At 46.3% G+C, this 23,472-nt stretch overlaps 1 pseudogene; it reads right to left on the reverse strand.

Annotated features, from left to right (window-relative positions):
* Positions 1 to 1,797: 1,797 nt before the first annotated feature.
* Positions 1,798 to 13,669, reverse strand: LOC108534450 (uncharacterized; annotated as a pseudogene).
* Between the last annotated feature and the right edge of the window lie 9,803 nt (positions 13,670 to 23,472).

Raw genomic sequence — 23,472 nt, forward strand, 5'->3', positions numbered from 1 at the left:
TCAACATAAACCTCTGGACTTCCGCTGTGATGGCCTTCCCCTTATGCCCTTAAATATTGGGTTCCTCTGGTTCCTCTCTTTTCCCACTTGCTACCTTTCAAGGGAATTGAAAAATTCCCTTTTTTCAAGAAAGGAATGAAGCCTCTGCATTCTCTGACCTGGGTAACTTTATACCTGGTACCAAGCTGGCCTGGAATCACCAGAGAGGTTTACAGACTATGGCAGCAATACTGCCATGCCTCAGGCTCAAACAGCCAGGCAGCTTCACCTCAGAAGCCCTGCTTTGCCTCATAAACCTTGGCCAAGCCCATCAGACCTAGTTTTCTTCTAAACTGCAGGAAGAAAATATCAAATAATTCACAGAGCAACTCATTTACACATTCCAATCTCCAAACATGCTGCATCACCCCTTTCCTCTTGGCCCCCAGAGCCATTAGCACATTTGTGACAAATTATCTAGAAGATTCCCCACATGCTGGTGCTCTCAGCCAGCCCCATAGACTGGCAGCCTCCAGACTGCTCCAACACAAGGGCGTGTGGCTGGGGCTGCTGCCCTGGCAAGGCCTTCCCAGCCTGGCGGGGAACAGCCATGCCAACTTTGGCCCTGGTATCTGTGGATGCCCTGGGTTACAGATCCACCCACATGACCCAGATAGAAGCATGTGATTTTGAATGTCATTAGGAACACAGCTCAGAATGCATCTCTTTGCTGTGCGCTTGCAGGTTTCCTTTGGCTTTTCACATTTATTTCCTGGGCAGTACCACTTGCACACTCATTTCATCCAGCTCTCACCAAGCCCAAACCTCAGACACTTCTTGCTGGCAAGAGGTCACCCTCTTCAAAGGCAGGCATGAAAGAAGCTGGGCACTTACTCCTCCACTTAACACTGTCACTACCACAGAGTGTGAAGGGAGCTGGTTTGTCCTACATTGAAATCTCCCGTAGAGGCCATTTCTGGTCTCCTGTCATGACTGTGATGCTCCTAAAAGGGCTATGACTACCCAACTAGCCCCTCTGCATTAGGAATGGCCCCAGAGCTCATGGGTAGGGAGCTGTGAGGTTTCTCCTTCCCAGGCTAGGGCCAATTCAAGTCAGCAGTGAGCATCTACCCAGGCATTGGAAATTCTAAGATGCATAAAACAAATTCCTGCCTCCACCCACGGTTGCAGACATTTGTCCTCAATCTTGACTTTCAGTTGCGCCATCACATGTCAATCAGTTGTGAAGTGAGTCATAAGTCATTTGTTATCAATAATAAGAAGTACCAAAGGTTTGAAATAGGAGTGAATTCAAAATAAGAGTGAGTGAAAAGTGGATTCCTGGGTATGCATACGATATCATTGCTCTCATTTGCATTCGGACACACTTTCTTTGATGAAGGAAAAAGTGTTGGAGGTGATCTGAGCTCTGACATTTCCAAGTGTTGTCTGTGAGCCCAGGGAAGGCAGGACATTGGCTTGATCCACACTGGGCCACTCTCCATAGCTCTAACAAAGAAAGTGCCTCCTTCACCATTTCTCATAGAGAAGGGACTAAGCTTGAAGAAAGGCCGCCTTTTGAGAAAACAGAAAAAGCAGTCGAAACCGTTGCCTTTTGACTCTGGCAAGATTTGTTTGTTGTTTGTTTAGGAAGGGAACAGTGCACTGGTTATAGCTATGGCAATATTTTTTATTGCTGTGGGCTTCACCTGTCTATTTGCTATCTCACAGATGGCCCGTGATGAATCATGTGATGCACAGTGCTAAGTTAATCTCTTTAACGATATTAATGCTATTTACTTGTATTGTGCTTTAAAATTACAGTTTAAATGTGAACATTTTTGCATTCATTGACTCAGGTAGGTTCAACTTTAAGAATCTTTGAAGTAGGTCTTATCTCTACCTACTGTGAAGAAATAACCTCAGAGAGGTCTTGCTCAAAGTCTATAGCAGGTGAATGATAGAGCTGCAATTCAAATCCAGATCGTGTGTTTCCAAGTGGTGTTTTTGTATTCCACTCGGGCTGTGTTGCACCCAACTTCATAACAGTGAAGAACAAAGATGCAGCTACACTTTCAACATTGACATCTCAAGGGAATGTAGCCAGTTTCATGTTGTTGGATGGAATATCTCACTGGTTCAGAGAAGCCTATCTCTTGGTAGTGGAGACACATCAACCTCTCTCTCCTCGGTCTGTCTTCTTGACTTTGTCTAGTGAGGTAGCCATTCTGCAGAATTTCATCTGCTTTAGGCATGCAGACCCTATACTGCATGCGCTCATGCACACATGGGTACACACACACACACACACACACACGGGACCAGGACTATTCCAGATTTGGCAGGGGGAAACATTTCCATTAGGAACTTTAATGGGGAGCTCAACCCGGTGACTGCCTGAGAGTCCAGAAGTGTCACTTCTGACTATCTAAAGACCAGCACCTACTTACTGCCATGGTTAGCTGCTGGGCTGGTTTTGGGGTTCTTCTGCATTATGGGCTTATGGGCACTTTAATGTGACTTAAATCACAGGAAATCTTGCACAGAAGAGCAGATAAGAAATGCTCCCGCAACCTTGCTCCCTTCCCCCAACACACACATACACACACACACACACACACACACACACACGAACAGACACACGCGCACCCTTCTGGAGCCCTGCACACCTACAGCAGGCACTGGCTCTGTGACTAAGATGCCCCTCCCAGGGAGTCACCTTTGGCAGGTGCCCAGACTGTGACATGGGCCACTGAACTGCTCATCATTCGTCTTTCAAAGCCAAGGACTTTTTACCCCTCAGCAAAGTATTTCTCAATCAAAATGCTTATTGAACTTAAAACTGAATGGCCATCTAAAGGGTGGGTCTAGCACTCCCACAGCTGAAGAAATGAAACTTCTGGCTTTGCTGATGCTCAGTCTTGGCTCAAGGTTCTAAGGCTGGGTGAAATTCCGCCCTGTACTTGCAAACACATTTGCAGAACTGCTCAGTCAGCCTTCCGGGAAATCCATGCCCACATCCTACGGATTCCTCTAGCTTTGGTGTTGTCAACACGGAGATTGCTGAGAGTTTAAATCGCAGGCCTCCATTGTTCCCTGAACACAAAGGGCAAGGTAGAGAGTAATCAGATAACAAGTGATGAAATTATGGTTTTTGGTGGAAATGCCTTCCATTTCTACAGCACTTCATCTTTCTGGAGAGCTTGCATAATATGATTTGACCCATACAACATATCTCAGAGGTGAAACTGAGCCAGACTTTCTTTTTTATCTCCATTGTGCAGATGAAGAATCAGAAATACATAAATACAGTCAGTGATGACTCACATCTATGACAGTGGTCCCATAAGATCGTAATGGAGCTGAAAAATTCCTGTTGTCTAGTGATGTCATGGCTGCGGTAACATCGCAGTGCAGTGCATTCCTCACATGTTTGTGGTGATGCTGGTGTAAACAAACCTATTGCACTGCCAGTCATAGAGAAGCCTAGCACATACAATTATGTAGAGTACATCATAATTGATAATGATAATAAACGACTATTATATTTGTTTATGTGTTTATTATACTATAATTTTATGTTATTTTAGAGTGTACCCCGACTAAAAAAAAAAGTTAACTGTAAAACAGCCTCAGGCAGGTGCTTCAGGAGGTATTCTAGAAGAAGGCACTGTTATCCTAGGAGAGGACAGCTCCACGTATGTTGCCCCTGAAGACCTTCCAGTGGGACAAGATGTGGAGGTGAAACACAGTGATACTGATGATCCTGACTCTGCCTAGGCTGAGGCTAATCGTGTGTGCTTTTGTCTTAGTTTTTAACAACAACAAAAAAAAACTTTAAAAGTAAAAAAATTTAAAACCAGATAAAAGCCTACCAAATATGAATATAAAGAAAATATTTTGCACAGCTATACGTTTTGTATGTTAAGCTATGTGTTATTATGAAAGAATCAAAAAGTTAAAAAAACAAAACATTTATAAAGTTTAAAAGTTAATGTATTATTGAAGAAAGAAAAATAAAGTTTTAAAATAAATTTCGTGTAGCCTGAATGTACAGTCTTTATAAAGTCCTCAGTAGCGTACCGTAATGTCCTAGGCCTTCACATTCACTCACCACTCACTCACTGACTCACCCAGAGCAACTTACAGTCCTTCAAGTTCCATTCATGGTAAGTGCTCTATACAGGTGTACCATTTTAAATCTTTATATTGTAGTTTTACTGTATCTTTTCTATGTTCAGACATGTTTAGATACACAAATACTTAACATTCTGTTACAGTTGCCTACAGTATTCAGTACAGTAACATGCTGTAAAGGTTTGCAGCCTGGGAACAATAGGCTATACCTTATAGTGGAGGTATGCAGCAGGTTATACCATCTAGGTTTGTATAAGTGCACTGTATGATGTTTGCACAATGATAAAATCACCTAATAATGCATTTTTCCGAATGTATCTCCATCATTAAGCTATATATAAGCTATATATAAAAATATATAGAGTGAAGAAGTATGTGTGTGGTGTGTGTGTGTGTGCATGTGTGTGCGTGCATGCAAAAGGGAGGAAACATTTAATCACTTAAAATTATCTCAGATAATATCTGATGACAGGGACTTTTGTATCATTTAAATTTTTTGTGTGTCCCATCTCAAGGTTATCTGGAGTCACACTGACTCCAGGGCTCAAGCCAAACAGAGTGGGAATTCCCACAGCAGGAGCCAGCTTGTTACTGAAGTTCACCTGCCCTTGACAAGTAAGAGTAGGGAGAATATGTCCCCAGTTTCACAGGCTTTGTGGCTCTCCTGTCTAGAGCCTCTGACTATTTCAGTGGATTGTGGATAACTGCCAATAGCACAGACAAAATGCACAGAACTGATAAGCAGGATTTGAGAGTGATCTATAACCTAAAAGAACCAAACTAAGCTGCTCTGTAATTGCATGCAGTGGTCTAGAATTGTTTTCTTTCCTCCTTGTATGTTAGTGCCCTTGGTGGCTTGGGTTCCCCTTCTTTTAGAAAACAGTGGCTGGCTCAGGGTCACCCAAAGGCTGTTACTGGAGTGCTCACTCTTAACTCCTCCCCAAGCCATTCTATCTCTGTAATACCACTCCCTGGTCTAATAATCAACACCCCACCACCCCAAAGTCGTCCAGAGCCCTCCTTGGCATGGACACGAATGGCTGGTGCTTCATGCCAGGAACCACCCTGGTGACTAACTGAAGAGCCCAGCACCACTTTATGTTATACAAGTTCTTGTAAAGTTTGCATTTCATTTCTCCTATTCTCTGGGATCTCTTAAGGGTTGGGGAAAAGCTGATGAAGCAAGTCAGTATATGTGCTAATTTTCTAATTCCAATTAAAATGGTTATAAAACACATTTTTAAAAATTACTTTTGAACAAAACCTTAACAGAAACTGAAGGGGCCTTGGTTAGTTCCTAAGAGGCAATATTCCATTTGGAAAGAAGTGTGTCTGTGCCCATTGTCCGTGCTCCATAAGGAACACTCCAGGGAATGCCCAGGTGCAGCCTCTGGGAAGGGTTAGAGTGATTTTTGGCACCAACAGCACTCAGAGTCTCATGGCTTTGATGACTATCCCTGGCATTCCTATGGCTGCTGTGCCAAGTGCTATGTAATGGTTATCCCCAAATGTGGGGGTGCCTGGCCTTACACAATTTACACTCTAGGCTTTTAGAGTTGCCTGGAATGGGAGAGGCAGAGAGGCTGAGCTGGACTGGCCTCTTTGGAGTCAGGGACGGGTGGGGAGGACCTGCAGGCATGTCCCCTGACTAGCTGCAGTTCCAGCTCAGGTCCCACAGAGGAAAGTCTCTGCTGGTTGGGGTCTGTTCTAGGTCTAGGTCTGATGGGCAGGTTAGTGTGTTTAGCCTCTGGAATCCATGTTGAGATGCAAAGAGGAAGACGTTCTTCACTCCTGTTCTCTGTTATAGTGAGGAGTGGTCTTCCAAAAGGGGCACACAATCATGGGGCCTGGTGGCTGAAGCCTGGCCAAAGAAGTGGGGCCAGGCCTACCTGATGATCTCTCTCCTCCACACCCCTGTCCTCCTACAGAGGAGTGGAGCAGACAGCAGCTGCCCCCATTTTCTCTTTTCTCTGGTGTCCACTTTGCGTTCACATCTTGCTCCGCTGAGACAGTTGCTGGGAAGTCTCACTGCACCAATTCCCAGGCCAACTTTCAATGGAGAGAAGCCATGACTGGGAGGTGAGTTTGCCTGGGCAACAAGGAGTAAGATCATTTTGCAATATGTGTTTGATTAACTGTTGTAGAAATAGTTGACCCTTCAGCGAGCATCACGACTCCTCTGCGCTTCTTTTTCTCTCCTCTTCCTTCAGTTGGGAAAAGGCAATCCTGCATGGGTTGCAGAGGGCAAGGCAGGCATCCTCCAGAGTCAACTCTTCCTCCTCTAGGTCATTCGTTCATCACCCTCCCAAACTCTTGGGTGTACAGTCTCCAGGCATTGCTTCTCTCACCACACAGCTTCCTTGCTGGTGTGAGTACAGCCTGCAGAACGCACATGCTGACCTCTGTGTTGGCAGCCTCTTGCCCATTATTTCTAAGTGCCATGGGTCAGGTTGTCTGGGAAACAGATTTTGAGAAGGAAATTTATGTGCAAATGTGATCTTGGGAACAACACCCATGAGGGAGTGAGAGAAGGAGGCTCGGACACAGGGTTGAGTAGTGCACAATTGTACTAGAGGCCTCAGCTGATCTCACAGGGAGCTCTGAAGCCAAGTTGGCCCTTCGGAGATATCTTGAATGGAGGGAAAGGAGGAGCCCTTGGTACCGCTGCATTGTCCACTTGTGCCTGAGGCATGTAACCTTTGGGAGGCAGCTCCCATTGGCTAAGGGCAACTCCCAGGGAGGGACCCATCAGCAGGCAGCACTCCTGAAGTTAGGAGGACGAGTGTCTTGGTTCATAAGGGAGATGTGGGCAGTCTCTCCAGCATTTGCTCCTGTCAGAGACCAGAGAAAGAGGAGTATAAAGCTGTGGCCTCTGGTCTGCACTGCTCTAGGTCAATGCCTTGGCCTGATCCATCAGGATACAGGGCCAGGGGGGGACAAAGAAGAGTTTCCAGGGAGCCCTGCCAGTGCTTGCTGGAAAAGAACAAGTGTTATCTGGAAGCTGCAGGGCAGACCCAGTATGAAGAAGAACTGGCCGCTATCTTGTAGATGGAGTCCAGATGACCAGCTTACGCCTAAGAGGAGAGTCTCAGCGCAGACAAAGAGTTGGTCTGGAAAACACCCCTAATCGGGAGCCGGTTCTAAGATGGTCTAAATCTATGACACTTTCACTAGATTCCCAAAGGTGATTTTAACCTTACTCTGCTTTGCACTTCCTAGTGTATTTCATTTTTAAAGCATAGCAGACTCATAGGCACTGGATGAGGAGAATAGCTGAGAAACGTTCTTGGGAACTGAGAAATACTGACCAAAGCTAGGGGTGATGTCTGCCTATCAGCGTTCACCAAGTCACTTTATGAGGTCCAATGTGGTTCTCTGCTCTCTGTTCACCCCACTGGGCATCATTGGCACCTATCTTTATTTTTCTGTTGCATTTGGGAGGAGGGACAGAGGGTGGCAACGGAGGAGAGTCTGTTTGAGAACCGAATAGGAGAAAAGTCTGGCTGTCTGCACTGTGAACCTTTCTCAGGCCATCATGGGGGTGGTTGGCCAGATGCCAGGGAATGGTGGAAGGTTCTGGTCCTGCATTCCCTAGCCAAGAGCATTCGGTGTATAACTGTTATCACCCTGTTACCCCTCTCCCAACACTATTATGCAAAATTAGGTATAACCCCAGCCAGTCATTATCCCCAAACTAACCTCACAAGCATACACACAGACTGATGCAACCACAGCCTACGGCACAGTTAGCTGGTCCCTGACAACAAGGTTTAAAGTGTGACCAAGGGTGAAATATTGCCTCACTGGTCTGAAAAGGCTTTTGCTACCAACAAAGAACCATTATGATAACAGGAAGGCGCCAAAAGCCAAGCATAGTATAGACAGGAAAGATCTCTCTTTCTCTACCTTTCACGAAAAAGAGAGAAGTTTTTTAATCCTCCAGTGTCTGGCTAATTTCCTAAGCAATACTGGCCAAGGGTAACTGCAGTTCCACAATGAGCTGGGCATTCAGCAGAGGCAGAAGCAGTTCTTGGCTGGAAGCCTGTCTGCCAGACAGCGCCAGAGGTGGCACCTGGGTGTGTTACCAAGTGGCCTCTACAGGTGCTAGGGGAAGGAGTGTGTGGAGCAGAGAGTGCCACTGGGGCCTCACAAGCAATTTTTGTTTTTTAAGTTTCCTGCTTTTTCTTCATTTTCATGCCAACTGCATCAATCAAACATTTAAATAACCAAATGACAAACATTGCTGGAAAGCCCACTAGGTGTCAAGCACCACACTAAATGATTCAGGGGAGAGAAGGAACACACCTGCCCTTGCATTATTTGGAAGGAGAAGATAAGTACACATAAGAAAGAGAAAATGAGTGGCTCAAGCCTGTAATCCCAGCACTTTGGGAGGCCGAGACGGACGGATCACGAGGTCAGGAGATCGAGACCATCCTGGCTAACACAGTGAAACCCCGTCTCTACTAAAAAAATACAAAAACTAGCCGGGTGAGGTGGCAGGCGCCTGTAGTCCCAGCTACTCAGGAGGCTGAGGCAGGAGAATGGCGTGAACCCGGGAGGCGGAGCTTGCAGTGAGCTGAGATCCGGCCACTGCACTCCAGCCCGGGCGACAGAGCGAGACTCCGTCTCAAAAAAAAAAAAAAAAAAAGAAAGAAAGAGAAAATGATAGCCTGACGAGCTGCTGTGAGCATACCAGAAAGCCACACAGGAGGTGCTGCTGAGGTCCAGGGCTGGAACAGACCAGTGGCTCATTTTTCCTTTTAGGTCCCACTGTCTACCATGGTCCACGTGGACCATCAGTCACATGCCTTGCTCCTCTCTGGTCTCAAAGGTGGCAAGAAATGGAAATTTGGTCAATCAGAGATCTCTATTCCTTGGGTCACAGTGAAAGATCCAGGGATAAACTGGACCTATCCAGTGAGTGGGTCAGTAGGTCAGGGAAAGCTTGCTGGAGGAAGGGTAACATAAACTAGGTGTGAAAGCAGGAACAGGATTCAGATAAAAAAGCAGGTGTTCCAGGCAGAGACCCAGCAAGTGCCTGGCATACAAAAGGCCATGGTGAATGAATGAATAAATGTGGCCCACAGAAAAAAAAAGGCATTTCTGGAGTTTTCAGGCTAACCATTCAGAGAGGTCATCTAAGAGACAAATGGGGAAAAGGAGGGTTGAAAAGAAAGACTAGAATCAAAGAAGTCTTGCACTAGGAATTAAGGTATTAGACTTTGATCTTTCATGATTTTCAATGCGGGCTCAGCAATAATCCCGCTTATAAGGTGATAAAGGTCTGACTTTGGGTGAGACTCAATGAGAAATGGGGAGCAGGAGGGTGTCTTCCAGGTATAAAGTATGATGAAGCATGGTAGCGGGTGCTTTACTCACTCCAGTGAGGATGAAAAGGAAGGGACAGATATGAGAGACATTATGGAGACTAATAAAATAAAGATAAGTTTGAAAAATCAAATTTGGATGCTGTTGTGGCTGCATTAGATTTAGTTGCAAATGGTAAAACCCTATATAAATTAGCTAAAAAAAAAAAAAAAAAAAAAAAAAAAAAAAAAAAAGAATGTATTAGCCATGTCACTAGGAAGTGTAAGGAAACTTCTTGCTGCAGGCACAGCTCCACTCATGACCAGGCTCTTTCTGTGGGCAGGGAAGTGTTCTAGGCAGCCCCAGACTCATCTCCCAGCAAACACAGGTGAGCTTTCCCATGACCTCTGGTAGAAAGGTCCTAAGAAAGACTCTGATTGGCCAGGCCTTGGTCAGGAGTTCATCCCTGGACCTATCACTGTGGCCCAAGGAATCAAGGTGTCTGATTGACCAGATTTCCATTTCATGGCACCTTTGAAGCCAGAGAGGAGCAAGGCATGCGACTGATGGTCCACCCGTTGTAGACAGTGGGACCTAAAAGGAAAAATAAGCCACTCTTGTTGGAAGGAGTGAGATGGGACAGCATGTAGGACACTCAGAAATGATAACTACTGTGGTTCTATGCTGGGACCATTAACACAAATATGGAAAGAAGGAATTTAGGGTCAAGGAGATGATTTTAGGCATGTGGAGTAGAATCCTGCTGGGACAGAGCTAGTGGTAGGAGTCTGACCCCAGTAGACACGCAAGGCTGAGATGACAGGGGGTGTGGAGCCTCCATTCCCTAGAACACTAAATCTCCACTGCAGTTTCCACCTATTTCTGCTGACCCCAGTGTCCTGAGCCAGCTTTGTCTTTACAAAGTTGGAACCAGTGAACACAACCAGTATAGACCTGCTCAGAGAGGAGGTCTGGCTTCCTGATGCTGAAGTTCCAACCCTGCTTCCGCAATTCACCCAGCCCTTCCCCACTGAGATTAATTCCTAACACCTTAGTAGGTGCCATCCTATCACCAAAGGACACTCCAGCTCAGGCAGGGGCCACCCTGGACCTGCTGAAATCACAGGCTGGTCTTTGGCTGAGGTATTTTATTCTGTTTTCACCATAAAAGCAAGTGTAAGTGGTGACCCAGACAGACTTGGAGACAGATGAACTACCTTGAGAGCACCCAGCCCTGCAGTTACCACGTGCCCTGAGCCAACCCAGCTGGGGCAGCCACGGCAAACCCCCAAGCTCAAGCCAGCCAAGCCAGCATGAATGTAGTCTTCTAATGTTTCACTTTCATGGGTAATCTGAACATCCCCAGGCCACCTTCCTGTGGATCCTGTTTAATTCCAAAGAAATTCAATAACACAAAGATGATGTTCTTATCCCACTTGCCTACATGCCCATGAGCCAGTTCATTGATTACATCAATAGCATCCTCCCTGCTATTCCTGTCCCCTTCCAGTTTTCTCTCATTGATACCCTAACCCAAGAAGCCACTTGACGGTACCATACTGGGCAACATGGCGACATACTGGGCTGTCAGGGTTTATGATAAGAGCACCAGCATGCAGGCCCACAGCGCTGACTTCCTGCAAGAGTTGGGATTGTGGTTTTCTCCCTGGCTCTGTGCCATATCTTGTCACCAGGGTCCCACAGAAGCAGAATATGTGCTCTAAGTATCACAAAGTCCCTCATGAAAATAGCTCTTTAAATTTTTTCCTCCAAGCTCTCTCTCCATAGGGGCCTAAAACAGCAGCACCAGGGACCAGGCTGAAGACAGACACATCTCACTCGTCCATGGTCCTTCTCTCACTTTCATGATGCACAGTTAACAAGCAAGACATCTTTCCACCTCCTTTGCTAAGAAATGAAAGCCTCCACGCACATCAACTCACACCAACAGACCCCTGAAGGGTCACTGTCCCCAGCTCTGCTCTGTGCACCATCCACATACACGGCAGACAAAACTGTCACGCAAGGCTCCCCATCATGCTGACCACAGAATTGGGTCAGAACTCGGAACCATCCTGCTGAGAGCTCGTGTACACCTAGTGGCAGCAGCAGTGGATGCAGACAAGTTAGCAAGGGCAGCAGGAGGACGTGTGCTGATGGCCACACCTGGCTAAGACCCAGAGCCAGGCAAAGGCAGGCCAGGCCACAGAGGGACCTGACTGTGCTATGGACTCACGCTCCTCTGCTGAAATGACACCCTTCACCCCTGAACCCAATCATTGTCACGCCCTACCAGGTACTCCATCCCCAACCCCAATACTCTCTGAAAAACACCTGTTCTCCTCCCATATTCCTTCCTCCTCCCTCTTCTCTGCAAAGATAGACCTTCAAACTCCAGCCTGATCCCAGCCTCTTTCCCAAAGCCTTTTCTAGTCACCTTACCCACTCTGCCTCTCTCCCTCCTGAATCATAGTCAATAAATCTCCCAGTCCCCTCCATTCCACCTCAAGCTCCTTCAAATCTCCTCTCCTCTCTCTGCCTTAGCTTAGGCTCCCCCCATGTCTTGTCTAATGATTGTTCCTTGCCTGCTCTTCCTGCCTTCTCTCTTGCCTCTTTCAATGTATTCTCTACACTGTGGGGTTCATTCCAAAAGACAAATACAATCATGTCATGATCTACACAGCCAACACTGTTTTTCTGTTTTGTTTTTTGAGAAGGGTCTTGCTCTGTTACAAGTGTGGTAGCACGAAAACAGCTCACTGTAACCTCAAACTCCCAGGCTCAGGCAATCCTCCCACCTCAGCCTCCAGATTAGCTAGGATTACAGGTGCACATCACCACACATGGCTAATTTTTAAATGTTGGTTGGGGTCTCACCATGTTGCCCAGGCTGGTCTTGAACTGCTTGCCTCACATGATCCTCCTGCCTCAGCCTCCCAAAGTGTTGGGATTACAGGCGTGAGCACTGTACCCAGCCTGCTAACACTTATTGTTGAATGCTTACTGCATGCTAGGTTCTGTTCTAAGTGCTTACATGCAAAATGTGTTGAAATCTCATAGTAACCTCATGAAGTAGGCATTATTTCTGCCATTTCATAAAGGAGAAAACTGAGGCCAAGAGAGGTTAAGTAACCTGGCCAAGGTCATACAATTAATGACAGAGCCAGAATGTGAACTCAACCCTCTAGGCTTTAAATTCCTCACTCTCAAGCAATGCACTGTAATCATACTGCTTCTCAGTTGTTCTCCAGTCTTCTTAGCTCATTTTTCTGGCTCCTGCCCACCTCTGTCTCCAGACTCATCCATTTTCACTTGCCCACATGCAACTTTGCTCCCCCTTCCACCCCAGTGGTGTGCCAGTGAATATTTAACATTGACTTTCTAAAAAATAAAGTCCTGACTTGCAGCATTTGCTAACCTCCATGGTGTAAATGTTCCCATCATGGCCAATTTCAAGCTATGAATATGATGTCACTGAATGCAGAGGTGGGAAGAGATGCGCACAATCAGTCTGTGAGCTGAGCTGGCAGGAGCTGACTCCAGCACACCACTGATGGGATCCAGCTCTGTCACCCTCCGTGACTGCTCGTCAAGGATGGAGTACCTTGGACCTCACACACCCATCCACCTGATCACAGGTAGATCCGGAAAGTGCTGTTGAAAGCCCACATTTGTTTCTTTGCCCACCACTGGAAGTCTTAAGGCAGAACTGAAGGCTGCTGTCATTTCCAGACAGGCCCCTGTCTCCTACTTGCCACAACAGATTTGACTCATCACAGCCCCTGCCCTCCTCCACCAAAACACCCCACCCTGCTGCCTGGGTCTGTGCGTCCGTGCTTCTCCATCCTCTCACACTTCCAGGGGGCCCATCTCTTCTCATTCCTTCCTATGAGGATGTTTTGGGAATATGGATGTCCCATAGGCCCCTCCTATGAAGCCATTCTTAGGCCTCCTTGATCCTCTTTTTCCACAGACTCAACCCTTCCTCCATGTCCCAATCTCTGACTGACACCGCCATTCATCACATCAGCCAAGCCAGGAACATGGGCATGATCTGAGACCTCCCTCCCTTCTCCCACTTCAGCCTAGGCACCAAGCCCTACAGAGTCTACCCTTGTGATATCTGTGGCCTCCATCTCCTGCCTCTCACGGTCCCATCTCTGCTGCGGCTATCACCACTCTCTTCCTGAATTGCTGCCACAGTCTTACACCTGCGTGCCTCTGCTCTGGCCCATCCCCACATCGCTACCAGGAGACCTGGCTCCCCATGATACCGAGCCTGCCTGTCCTGCTCCTCTCCTCAGTGCTCAGGCTGCCCAGAGTCCTTGCCTTTCACCTGGGCTTCCACACCTACCTGGGTTCTTCAGTGTGGGGGACCTGGTCAGAATGCTTCCTCTCTTCAATTTTAGTCTCTAGCTCTCCTTTGGTCTCTGTCTATGCCCTTGATTGAGCACTTCTGCCCCCTAAGTGGGAGTCTGGGTCCAGAGGTATCCTCTTGCCCAGTCTACCCCAGGCCACATCCACAGTCCTAGGGGAAAGTGTCTGCCCCACTGTAGCACACATGTGTGTTTGCATCTCCTGTTCAAGTGGGAACTCGCTCTTATGCCAGGCAGCCCCAAGGATTGAGCTCCACTGCTTAGAGGTCAGAGGATATTCCCAAGGTCAGGATGAGCTTCAGTGGACATCCTGGGGGCTACTCCTAGGGGAGGTGGCTAAAGGTGGGCACAGCTGATAGCCAGGACCCTGTATTTTCCTCCCAACTCCTAATTAAAGACCAAGGGGTTTACCAAAAGAAAGTGCTTGCTTTCCCTTTGTGTGTCTCCAGTGCTGTGTACAATAACCACTTCTACTAGGTGTGGCTTGGGAGTAACATTTTCTTAATAAATATTTAATGTGGTGTTACCATAGAAACCACACCATATAAGAATGGTCAGTTTTCATAGCCTCACAATCAAATGTTAATATTAATACTACCGACTGAGACTACAGCACACTTCCCTGGTCTTGGTTATTCTGAATCTTGTGGGACCTGGGGCCATCTCTAGGATCACCAGTCAGCATCTCTTTTCTTTAAACCACTCTACTGAGATGTGATTGACAGGTAGAAAGCTAGACATAGTTAATGTATACAACCTGATGAATCTGTAGATATCACTGTGAAACCATTGACACCATCCACCAAGACCATCCATCACCTCTCAAAGTTTCCTCCCACTCCCTTTATTATTAATATTATTATTTTTGTGTGTATGGTAAGAACACTTAACATAAGGTCTACCTTTTTAGCAATTTTTTTTTTTTTTTTTTTGACAGAGTCTTGCTGTCGCATAGGCTGGAGTACGGTTGCGTGATCTTGGCTCACTGCAACCTCTGCCTCCCAGGTTCAAGCGATTCTCCTGCCTCAGCCTCCTGAGTAGCTGGGACTATAGGCACCCGCCACCATGCCTGGCTAATTTTTGTATTTTTAGTAGAGACAGGGTTTCACCATATTGGCTGGGCTGGTCTCGAACTCCTGACCTTGTGATCTACCCACCTTGGCCTCCCTAAGTGCTGGGATTACAGGCATGAGCCACTGCTCCCAGCCTGCAAATTTTAAGTATACAATATAATATTCAAAGCTACAGGCACTATGCTGTATAATAGATCTCCAGAACTTGTCTTGTGTAATGGAAACTTTGCACCCTTTGACCATCATCTCCCCTTTCCCCTTTTGCCAATCGCTGGCAACCACCATGCTACTCTGCTTCCATGAGTTTGACCAACATCTTTAAATGTGGCGCCAGGTCACAGAGATGTGTGGGATAGTCAGTTTACAGAACGAACCTGTGGAGAGAGTTTCCTCAGAGGAAACCACATTGGTGACCCCTCCTGACTCATCCAGAGCCACCTGAGCCAGTGAATTAAAAGCTCTTTGTAGAGAAGTGATGACTTAGGACAAATGCATTAGGTGACACTAAGTGTGCATGTGTTTGGGGTAAAGTGTTGGAGGACTGTGCTGGGCAGTCTTGGAGACGGTGCTGACCATGACTGAGCTAGTGGGGTCCTTCCTCCAGACTGAGAGGCAAGAGCGCCCAGGAAGTGGGCAGCCAGAGCTCTCTAAAGGTCCCTCTTCCCAGGTGAATTTTCTTTCTGACTGCAGGAACGCTGGGCTCTTGTTGCCTGCCTTGCTGACCGCTATCCAGAGCCAGTACTGGCCACAGCACACATCCAGCCTGAGCCTGAACATGGCTGCCTGTCCACACTCCTGATGCCTTCCTCTTCCTTAGAGTCCACTTCAAGTTATTCAGATAACCAGAGTCTCCTCCATCTTCACTGTATCACAGCTGTAATCTTGTCAGGATAAACCAATTGTGCTGGATCTTTTAAAGTCTATCTGTTGGAGGTTTCCAGGGAATTTATTTAGTGCTTATCTGATTAACTGGGGCCAATTCACTAAGCTTCCAAGTAATGGAATCTGCTTTAAGCTTCAAGACATTGAAACAAAGAAACTTAGACAAAGATGGCTGAGATAAAAATTCATAGTACAACAAAGGCTACGTTGTAGACTGTCAGAAACAGAAAAAGTTTAGGACAGAATTTATATAGCTCTCAGGGTAGGGAACAGGGCAGTTAATTCAATCCTAAGCGGCAAATGTGTGACAGAGCGAAAAAAAAAAAAGAAGCCTCCTTTTCTATTTAAGTAGCCAGTATGTCATTGTTTTTGAAGTAGTTGACTGATTTTTGAATCAGGTACGAGACTATCAAGATCCATCTTAAACACAAGAAGCCAAGAACAGCAGTTACCTAGGCAGGGTGGGAACTGGGCAGAAGGGAACAAGATTGGGAGAAAGGATTTTTGCTGTCTAAGAGTATTTATACTTTTTGGCTGGGTAGAATGGCTCATGCTTGTAATCCCAGCACTTTGGGAGGCCGAGGTAGGCAATCACTTGAGCACAGGAGTTCCAGACCAGTCTGGGCAACATGTTGAAATTCCATCTCTACAAAAAATACAAAGATTAGCCAGGTATGGTGTCATGTGCCTGTAGTCTCAGTTACTTGGGAGACTGAGGTGCGAGGATCACTTGAGCCTGGGAAGTTGAGGCTGCAGTGAGTCATGATCACACCACTGCACTCCAGCCTGTGTGAGAGTAAGACCCTGACCCCCCAAAAAAAAAGTTTATACTTTTTGTGTTTCAAACCATACAAATGTATTATGCCTTTTGAAAATTAACCCATTTCCTGTTTAGAAAATAAAAGTGCAACTCACTGCCAGCAATTTTACATAAACATGCTCTTTGAGGCTGAAGGAAATCTGATTTTCAGTATGAAAATAAAATACAAAAACTATTCTTGGAGTTATTTCTAAGCAGAACTTGTCCCTAATCCTAATGTAACAGAAATATATGTGATGTTACATTAGGATTAGAAGCAAGAGTATTCTCAGGGCAAAGAGGAAATGGGTTAAATGAAAATAACAGTTTAATTTACTTTGCTATTTTGAAAAATAAATATAGCATCCAAGACAACATTTCAATTAGGCAGATCTTCTGAAACTAGATAGGGGTTACAAAAACATATATTTCTAGTCATGGAAAACATCATTTATCAAAGAGTTCTGAGCCTCTTGGTTTATGCTCTGCCTTAGTCTAGGCCTTGAAAAAGACGAACATAACAAGGCTGGTGCCTGTCTTCAGGCTTTGCCGAGGTACACTTGGTGAAAATCAATGTGACCTGATGGGACTACGTGGCAAGCAAGTGGCTATGTGCAGGTCTGTCGGATTAGAGTCAATGGCCAGAGCAGCAACGAATCACCCCATTTGCAGAGAGACGTTGTGCCGGAGAAGCCAAGTGCCAAGGAGGAAGGCTGGCAGAAACTCTGCTCAAAAGACTGAGTGAGTGTGTGTGTGTGTGTGTGTGTACAACAGCCCAACAAAAAGCAGGTATATAAATAGGAAGCAACGAACAGTAGAATCTATGCCCAAGGTTGAGATAAGTGAAGAAAGAAAATTGTGCCCTGATGGGTTTGAGTTCAAATTGTGTGGTAGAAACCTACACCACCCATTTGGGCAAATCAGACAGGCACTAGCCACGCAGCTGAGCTGGAAAAGTGTCTGTGGGAGGATGCCAGGAAAAACACCATCACCCACCCTTTGAAGGAGGGGGATGTGCTGAATCTTGACAACCAGGAGAACTTAAAACTGGAGCCGTGAGTGTGATGTGATCACCCAGAGGGAGAATGCACAAACAAAATATGAAGGGGAAAAAAGTTTAATTAAAAAGACAGCAGTGATGAGAGATTTAATTTCAGCCATGCAGCCAGCCCAGGGCCCATGTGGGGAAGTAGAGATATTGCAGGAAGTGGGGCAGGAGGGGATGCTGGAGGCCTCTCATTTCATGGAGATAAGGTATCCGGCAGCCTGTAGAGAAAACAAGGCGCTGCCTGGGAGAGATGCAGGTACCCCTCAAGCCATAAAATCCCTCTTCTGGTCCCCAGTAAGCACTGATTCTGCGGTAGGTAACCTGAGGGGACTGAATAGTCACAGATGAAAATAATCCCTTTAGTTCAAAGGTCATCTCTGCCACCCTGCTCAAGGACAGCAGGTTTCAAGACCTGAGATCTGAGTGTCGCCACCTTTGTTCCCAAGGGCCTTTGAGCACTGGCCGGAAAAGGCCCTAGAGCATTTGGGGTTCTACAGGGTAAAGAGAGCAGCGTCTATAATTTCCCAACCCTGGGGGAGGAGAGAGAAGGAGCAGCAGACATACAACTTCCCGAAAAGTACAGCTGGCAAGCACACCCACACCGTTAAGCTGCAACTCCCTGAACTAATTAAAAGGCAGAGCAGTGGGAATTTCTGTATTGCTGCATAAGCAGCTCTTGGGGAAAATATGCTCATGGTATTGCAAACACAGGGCTCCCTCTTCACTTCCAATAGCCAAGTCGGACACAGGTGATTACAGTTTAGGACTAAATATGTGGGTAGGAATGTGTGTGTGTGTGTGTGTGTGTGTGTGTGTGTAGGAGGTGGGTGGAGAAGAACTCAGCCAGAGAGAAATGCAATGTGATGGAAATACTTAAAAAGGCTATGATCTTCTCTCTGATTCCCCTTGAGGACAGAACAACAGGCAAAGGACTCAAATGGCACCACTAGAGAATTTGTGTGGCCACTAGGAGAAAAAAAAAAAAAAACCCCTACAACTTATAAGGGAGTATTTTTGCATTGCAATCTCTAGGAGGTGTTTTCCTCTCTTTCTAAGTTTAAAGAATTATTGTTTGAGTTTAACCCCTCTTGGAGCCAGAAAGATGGGCCAAATCAACACCAAGAGTGTTTTTCTGCTTTGTGAATCTATGGAAAGGAAAATTTTTTCCAACTCTTTCCTCATAATAACACTCTATCAATGTGGAGAACTCCTCTGGTGCAGAACTTTCATATCTTGGATTGGGGATACCAGAGGGAGCCCAGCTGACAGGATGCCCTTAGGAGACCCACTTGTGGGCCACCAGGAGAGTTATTTGATGAGGGTGTTGGGAATGTAGCTGAGCTGCAGGATGTCAGATAAAAACCCTGACACCAAGAAAGAGGACAAAAGCAGCGCATCCCCTCTGTCTTCCCTGGGGAGGGCCCAGTAGAGGCTGGACTTTATCCTGGGACAGTGATGGATTGCACTGTCTGGGCTTATGAGACAGAAAGGGGAAAGGCTTTTCAGCAAGATAGTCAGGGACAGAAGGTGGCTCAACTGTCACTTGGCCCAGACGCCACTGGAAATCAATCCCAAGTCCTTGGTCGAGAAGATTTTTTTTGATTTTTTTTTTTTTTTTTTTTTTTTTTTGGAGACGGAGTCTCGCTCTGTCGCCCGGGCTGGAGTGCAGTGGCTGGATCTCAGCTCACTGCAAGCTCCACCTCCCGGGTTTACGCCATTCTCCTGCCTCAGCCTCCCGAGTAGCTGGGACTACAGGCGCCCGCCACCTCACCCGGCTAATTTTTTGTATTTTTTAGTAGAGACGGGGTTTCAGACGGGGTTTCACCATGTTAGCCAGGATGGTCTCGATCTTCTGACCTCGTGATCCGCCCGTCTCGGCCTCCCAAAGCGCTGGGATTACAGGCTTGAGCCACCGCGCCCGGCCGGTCGAGAAGATTTAAAGTTGAAACAGCAAGAGAATACTTTGAGGCATCTAACAGAAGAGCTGTGACCCTGCTGGGGGAGTGCCCTGCCCTGTCCCCACCATAAGGATTACCAGAAAGGAGGTATAGCATCAGTAATGGCAGAGGCAATGACAGCTCACGTAGGCCACCAGGAGACAGTGCAGAGAATGCCTCTGCTCTGATCCTGATCCTGGCCTCAGAAAAACTTGAATGATTGCTAAAAATCTGTGTGGGCCCCCTGGGACTCTGCAGGTAGAAACTGGGCTATGCCTTCAGTGGGCTTGGGGTTCCAGTGACTCTACTAGGAGGGAGCTCAGAGGCAAGCATATTTTGTTGCCAGTATGTTGCCCCTTTCTGACTATGTCCCTCAGGCAGGCATTGAGGGAGGAGTTTATATATATAGGATGGCACATAACCTGGGAGCATCCCCATGAACATACAGAGGGAGTGTGTAGAAAATACCTATATTAAAATATAAGGAAACTGATGCTTCAATAGGTTATCAACAATTTATCCAAATAGTAGTTGGTGGGAGAACTAGTCATAGGCAAGGAGTTATTGAGGAGGGAGGAAAGACATGGGGCAATAGAGTACCTACCAGTTTTCTAGAGAATTAACTAGGTCCTACTAACAAACTGTATTTCAGGACCACAGACAGCAGCACAGGAGCACCATTTTGGTGCATACTCTCACTCCATTTATTTAATCTATGTCAGTAGTGTCATCTCTTACCCATTAAACCCAGTCCAGGCTCTCAGTGGAAGCTCTGAGGAACTTCTGAGGCTACACAGAAAACAATCTGAAGACCACTGTACTATACTTTTCACAAGGGAATGATAAATCAATTATCTTTATTTCCAATCCAGTCCTTGTCCAGTACTAGTAATACCAGCTAATGTTTATTAAGCATTTACTATACCCATGTACTGTGTTCTCATTTTATCCTTATAACAACCCTACAAGGTTAATTCCATGATCATATCCATTTTATAGACGGAGAAATGGAAAGATGAGGAAACTAAGAGAAGCTGAAATAGGAGAAACAGCAAAATTAAGTGACTTTTTCTGAGGTCACATAGGCAATCTAATTCCAGAACCCATACCCACAGTCACCCTGTCAGAGTTGTGTTCTTGAACTTTATACATAGAATTCAGGCAAAAGGCTGGGCACGGTGGCTCAAGCCTGTAATCCCAGCACTTTGGGAGGCCGAGACGGGCGGATCACGAGGTCAGGAGATCGAGACCATCCTGGCTAACACGGTGAAACCCCGTCTCTACTAAAAAATACGAAAACTAGCCGGGCGAGGTGGCGGGCGCCTGTAGTCCCAGCTACTCGGGAGGCTGAGGCAGGAGAATGGCGTAAAACCGGGAGGCGGAGCTTGCAGTGAGCAGAGATCGCGTCACTGCACTCCAGCCTGGGCGACAGAGCGAGACTCTGTCTCAAAAAAAAAAAAAAAGAATTCAGGCAAAATGGTAAGAGACATGACAGAGGGCAACTTGGCACGTGAAGTCATCAGGGACCTGGAAAAGCATCTGCTTTAGTGCCTAGGAACTGAGAGTTCTATTTCCTATTAAGATTTTGCCTCTTATTACTACCTGCAAAAACTATGACAAGTTATATAACGTTTCTATGTCCCTTTTTCCTTTCCCAGTGGAACAATGAAGTGAACCAGGCATCAAGGGCAGATTTGGAATAGGTAAATACCCAGAAGCTGCTAAGGAAAATAAGTCATAAGTTAGAATGTCTGTTTAGTTTTCTAAATTGTGTGGTGTTTTAGAGCTGTCAGGGACCTGCAGATCTTAGAATCCATGTTCTGCAGGATCTTTAATATTTTATCTATATGAACACCTCACTCAACACAAGAATCCTTCCAACCACATTCCTGAGATGGTGCTGAGGCCTTCTAGGGCCAGGTTGCTCCTTGGGTCACCAGGAAGCCATCCCTTCTCCACAGTACGCCCTTCCTCTACCAAATGTACCCAAATGTAGCACATCATAGCATTTTCCAAAGCTGCTTCTAAGATTGCACCATATCCATCTCCCTCCCACCAGAGATACTATTTGCGCCCTCTGCTGCGGCCAGAACAAATAATATCCCACTTCCTCCTGGCAGCCCTTGGCATGAAGGTGAGTTATTACGCCTCTCATAATGTCAATGGAAGGGTAGGCATTTCAAAGGGAACAAGTGAAATATGATTTGCTCTAGCCTCATCAGAGGTGAGGGTCATGGATCAGTGGAGTATAAGAGATAGTCTGGAGATGTCAGCAGGGGCCAAATCACAAAGGACATTGTATGAGATTCTATGCTGAGGGCAATGGAGAGCCACTGAAGGCTTTTAAGCAGGAGAGTGACACAATCAAATTTGGATTTTAAGAAAAATCACTCTGACTACAAGTTGGAGAGAGGATTGGAGGCAAACGTGAGACTGGGGGCAGGACATGCCATGGCCAGACCAGGGCACAGTAAAGCAGGCCTCTAACCTCCTAGCTTCTAGCAATGCTGCCAGTGATGGTGAGCTATACCAGCAGCCATAGCTCACTCTTGTTTCACATTCAGCTCTGGGCAACAGAGCCTTTCTATAGGAATCGCAATGTTAGCTCTTTCCCAGCATCTATCTCTGCAACTAACTGTTTTAAATATAATCTTGTTAGTTTCAGCTCTTCTTTTTGGGCTATTGAAATCCTTGTGCATCTTGATCCAACTTCTTTTTTTTTTTTTTTTTTTTTGAGATGGAGTCTCACTCTGTAGCTCATGCTGGAGTGCAGCGGCGCTATCTCGGCTCACTGCCACCTTCGCCTGCCAGGTACAAGCAATTCTCCTACCCTCAGCCTCCCGAGTAGCTGGGACTATAGGCATGCGCCACCACACCCAGCTAGTTTTTGTATTTTCAGTAGAGATGGGGTTTCACCATGTTGACCAGGATGGTCTTGATCTCTTGACCTCTTGATCCGCCCACCTCAGCCTCCCAAAGTGCTGGGACTACAGGTGTGAGCCACCACACCCAGCCATCAACTTCTTCTTTTTTACTTAAGGGGAAATACTGAAAGATTTGCTGAAGGGCCATGGATAGTCATTGGTGATAGGGACAATACTGAACCCAGATTTTCTGACTCCTAAACTGGCACCCTGGTATTCTGTCTCTCTAGGAAATTGATCTGTTTACAGGAACTAGAATCAAGATTGACTAGAAGATTGATAGGTTAGTAGGAAAAACAGGTTGTAGCTTACAGACCCCAAAGGCAGGGAGAGAGGACCCTACATCCCTTTCTCATGTTTCCTCATGTTGACTAAAAGATGCCTGAGTTTGAATCTACAATCCACAGGGATGGCATAACAAGTCTTCAGGCAGCTGAAAGTCACAGTTGTTCAAACTAATCATTGTGGCACTTGACAATATCAAAAGACTTGAGGGAATTTCATAGGTGAAAAAAATATCTTACAAGCTAATGAATGCTTAACAAAAGCTTCTCTATGGAGCTGAACTAGTTCAGAACATAAATGCTGTTTAGGGAGACTGGACAGGAAATGGGACACCCCTGTGCAGGTGGGAAGGGGATGGGGGCAGACAGAAAGCTTCCCTGGATGATTTCCTAAGAATCGGTGTCTGTCTCCTGGGACCTAATCCACTTGATTTCTGGTCAGGATTTATTTCCACAACCCCATGAAACCTGGTGACTGGTCCCTGCTCATGAAAGTCTTGGACCAGGCTCCAGTTGCACAATCAGCCAGTGCCCAGTGCCTATAAAGTCTAGGACTGGATTTCCACATGGTGCTGGGAATCAGCAGTGAACTGTGTCCAAAGCTCTGTCTCAGCCTGACCAGTAACTCTTAGGTTAGTCCATTCCCCCACCCCAGCCACCACACCTCCATTAGCTCTTTTTTCTTTTGTTTTCTTGATATTAATGCATATGTGTGTGTATATA

This window comes from Rhinopithecus bieti, unplaced genomic scaffold (genome assembly GCF_001698545.2).
Source record: "Rhinopithecus bieti isolate Rb0 unplaced genomic scaffold, ASM169854v2 scaffold_11919, whole genome shotgun sequence".
NCBI lineage: Eukaryota > Metazoa > Chordata > Mammalia > Primates > Cercopithecidae > Rhinopithecus > Rhinopithecus bieti.